Source organism: Caretta caretta, chromosome 21, assembly GCF_965140235.1.
Source record: "Caretta caretta isolate rCarCar2 chromosome 21, rCarCar1.hap1, whole genome shotgun sequence".
In the NCBI taxonomy this organism is placed as follows: Eukaryota; Metazoa; Chordata; order Testudines; family Cheloniidae; genus Caretta; species Caretta caretta.
The window spans coordinates 782,624-787,064 of record NC_134226.1 but is presented as its reverse complement, the minus strand read 5'-3'; positions in this window follow the sequence as shown (position 1 = coordinate 787,064).

The window sequence follows — 4,441 nt, the reverse complement described above, 5'->3', positions numbered from 1 at the left end:
TTTCAGAGTAATAGCCGTGTTAGTCTGTATTCGCAAAAAGAAAAGGAGTACTTGTGGCACCTTTTGGTTAGTCTCTAAGGTGCCACAAGTACTGCATTTCTCACAGACTGGCTGTATGCACCTGACCTTCCTAGATCCTTTAACAAGGAACAGGAACAAATGTGATAGACACAGGGCAGTTGGGTACAACAGTGTAGTCGAAGGCAGATATACTGGCCACTGGATTAGCAGTTTGCTGTTCCCTGACTGACCAGAGCAGGGGCTGCTCCAGGCTAATGAGAACACCTCACTCCAATTAACCTGCAAAGAGCCAAGTGAGGCCATTAAGTTAATGTAAACACCTGACTCTAATTAAGGCCCTTCTGATACTATAAAAGGGCTCACTCCAGTCAGGCTGAGGGGAGCCAGAGGAGAGGAAGTATGGCTGAAGGGCTGAGTAATGAAGACACCCTCAAGCCATTAGGGAGCCCTAAGGTAAGGGTGAAGAAGAGAGAGCAGGAGAGCTGTGGGGAAGTGGCTCAAGGAAATGTAGCAACTCTGGCAGTGAAAGGTTGGCTGCCAGCAGCTGCTGCCATTAGGATCCCTGGGCCAGAACCCAGAGTAGAGGATGAGCCTGGGTTCCCCGCAACCCGCCACTACAGAAACACTTCCTGGGAGGGGAAGACAGGCCCCTGTCAGGACAGGAGGCTAAACTATTATAGAATAAGCCTGTAGGGACAACAGAGACTGTAGGAGTTCTTTCACCAACCTCCTTGCTGGCTTATGATAAAAAGGGCTCAGTAGACTGTAACCTTGGCCGTAGAGAGAGAGGCTATGTGGAGGACTGCAGTGAGCCTCTGAGACTAGCATAAACTGCCTGGAAGCGTGGGACCCATGGGGGCAAGGTCAGAGCTCTGCCACACAAAGAATTAAGATCCCTTTGACTATTTCTCTCTCTTTTTCATAACAATAAAGCATGTGGTTAGAATCCTTTTTCTGGTTCTTTCCTCCCTAGCCTCTTCATAATCATTATCTTTATATGAGTAAGTGACATCACTACAAAAGCCACCCTCATCTATTCAACAATTCCTAGTGCATGAGCCTGCACCCGCTGACATCAGTGGTGAAGGATTGGGCCTCTAGTCACCATCAATGATCGTACTGCATCATGAAAGGTGCCATAAAGTGAAGAGCAAGCAGTTGAGAGCTTGTATTTCTTCAGAGATCCTACTGTTCTGTTATCTCCCCATGTAGGCCATGAAACCCCTAATGTGTGGGGCAGGCAATTATTTTCCATTCATATGCACTGCCATTTACACTAGCAGCTGTAGAGAATTCCAGAACTTGCTGAAGGACAATTTCCATTTTGGCAGATATTGGCTCTGATATTTTTATCTTGGTACATGTGAACCAATCATTACAACTGCAATGCCAGTAAAAATGGATCCAATGAGGATGAAATTGACTGTCGTGCAGAGAGCCAGCAGAAGTGCTTGGCACCATTTGCACCCAGAGATCTTAAGTGGAATGTAAATAGTGGATAGGCTTTTGGGCTGATCTGCACGGGGTGAATTTCACCCCTAGTTATTAGAATTTTGTACACTAGCTTCTGCATGACTGGAAAAATATACCCATACCAGAAACACTACAAAGACATCTGTACCTTTATCACCTTAATATATTAATGGGGACAATTATTCATCTAAGAAACAGGTGAGCAGAAAACTTGCAGATTTCACAGTTTCCCCAAGAAATGGTGCATTTACATAATTCTCAGAACACAGTATATTTGGCATTTATTATTTTTTCATTATACCTTTATGCCTGTCTTTATTCCTGTAAAATTGAAAATGCATAAGCCGAAATTAGACTATTTTTGATGAACAAGTATTACATCCATTTTTAACTGCTCTCTTTCCCAGTTTTGAACATCTTGCTGCCATCAGTTAGGCTTCTTTTGCATGGCATATACGAAAAAAACTTTAATAGTATAATCAATCATCTTAACATATTCTCTGTCCCACATACAACAACAGTTATTGTGGTGCAACTAACAATGAGTTTTCCAAGGATTCCTGATTGTTTTGGGTTTGACTATTCTTTTATCATGTAGTGATTTACAGTAAAGAGCTGAAACATCAGTATTTTACACTGAAATGGCCAACATTACTATCCAGGCACTGTTGCCCCTATATGACAGATCTCAGATGGACTCTCAGAGAGTTAGCCAAAAGCAATAGATGACTCCATAATTTCTATCTTATTTTTAATGAAAAACAACAAAAAGCGACCACAGTGATTTGCAATCAGTCTCAGTAGCTTTTAAAGGACTATTACTCCTCTGAGATTCTGCCCTTTGTTTAAATTTTGTTTGACAAGTGCTTTATAAATGAGCAGAAGAGGTGGTTTATGTTTCATTAATGAGGTTGATAGTGGTTAATTACTGACATGGCATAAACAATCCAATGCCAGATCAAGCAGGAAGGGTCAGTTATGCAGAAAAGATCCAGCTGGACCAGATATGATTTCCTTTAACTATCTGAATACCAAACCATTTATAGACAAGATCTCCTGAGAACTCAAACCCATAAGAGTTCTGAATTCTATGGTTCAGATTGATGCTGGGCTTGGAACATAAAACACGATTCAGGAACAGCAACTTTCTGTATAAGCTGTCTGCTGAGCTCAGACTCCAGAAGACGCTCATCACATTTTTTAGGCCATTGAATAGATGGAGACATCCTCACCCCATAGGATGGCCTGTAGAGGGGCCCACAATGATGCTAATGAATAAAATGAGGCCTCCAAAGTAGTGTGACATGACAAATATAAGAGGGTCTTTCAGGTCAGACCCACAGCATTATCACAGCTGATTATTCTTGAATATGAATTTATATGTGCCTTCCATACACTGTACCGTGGTATTTCCAGCCTCCAGTTCCTGACATAACACAACCTGTTCTATCAATCTCTGGAGCCTGAATGTATGAGTCAAATAAAGTAAACCTTCCCAGTCAAGCAAAGCATGCTCACTGAATTGGGTGATTTCCTTTGCCATCATGCTGTTGACCAGATAGGGTAAGTAGTGTTTTCAAACCTGAGCTATGCCTTATTGCTAAACAATTTGTAAATCAGTTTATACTGATTATTTGCCTCATGATTATTTTGACTTGTTTGTTTGAAGTAATTTGCTGTGTTGGGAACTAAGATATGCTATCAAGGTTGACTGGTTCTTGTGAACAATCTATGGCAAAAAATGAGAAGTCATGCCTTTTGTCATAGCAAAAAAAGTATAATAATGAGCAGCTATTCCTGCAGTAACTGCAAAAACTGCTGTTGTAAATATGAAATGTCAGTAAAACCAGGGGCAAATATGAAATGTGACCTGAGTCCAAATTTAAACCATCTGATGCTTACTCAACATCATATCAGGCAGGGAGTAGGAGAATCATGGTGCTTAATGAGAGAAGGCCCTGACTCCAAAAATCTTAAATCGTACCCTAGGAAGTCCTGAAAGCCCATTGCTGGAATAGCTAAATCAACAAAAATCTTTCAAAATGGAGGAGCTTTGAGTTCTTTCACAAAAGTGAAATTGGTATAAAGAAATATAGCTAGACTGCTGTTCTCTAAGACAGCTCAACTACAATGCAATATGCTAGAATACAATACAGAACAGCACCATACTACAAAAGTGTGCATAATACAATGTAGCACAAATTATTCTGGTTAACTTAAATGAAAAAGCAGCACTAACTACTTCATGGGCAGTTAAGAATGCCAATGGCCAGATTATGCAACGTTTTATAAATGAAAAGAAACAACAGAAAATCACTCCAAAAGACCCACATACAGAGATTTCCTAAACTTCTCTAGAGTCCATTCTGGAGGTGTGCACATCAGAATTATGTGCAGTTGGGATCCTGAGTAATCCTGAGCTGTAGAATTCTAGGTATGTTCAAATTATAAAATACACAGCTGTTTGTCAGCACTTAGGCAACTGTTACAAATGGCAAAACTATAGTCAATGTGTAATGGAGACATGGATTAATCTTCCTGTACAATACAGCAGCACGTATGTTAAAATTAAAACATGTAGAAAAAGTTCAATGTTTACATAGTTTAGAGATAGTGGCTTCACAAAGTTTCCAAATTCAATTTATTACGGCACATATACATGTTAAAATAATACTATTGCAATGTATGTTATCTATTAATGTGCAGAGATGCCAGTGTTAAGCAATCAAATTAGGAGAATGTCAAATTCTATCAAGAAAGCAAAATATTTAGTAAGCTGCCTAGAGAGAACTCTGGGAAAGTATGACGTGAGAGTCCCAATGGCCTCTGTCCCTGATGATACAGTTATTATTTGATTTATGTGGACTTGCAACTGCCCTTGCTTTGACCCTAGGAAGGGCTGTGTGGGAAGTTTGTGTCTCAGATAGGCTGAAGCGTTGGTCTGCAG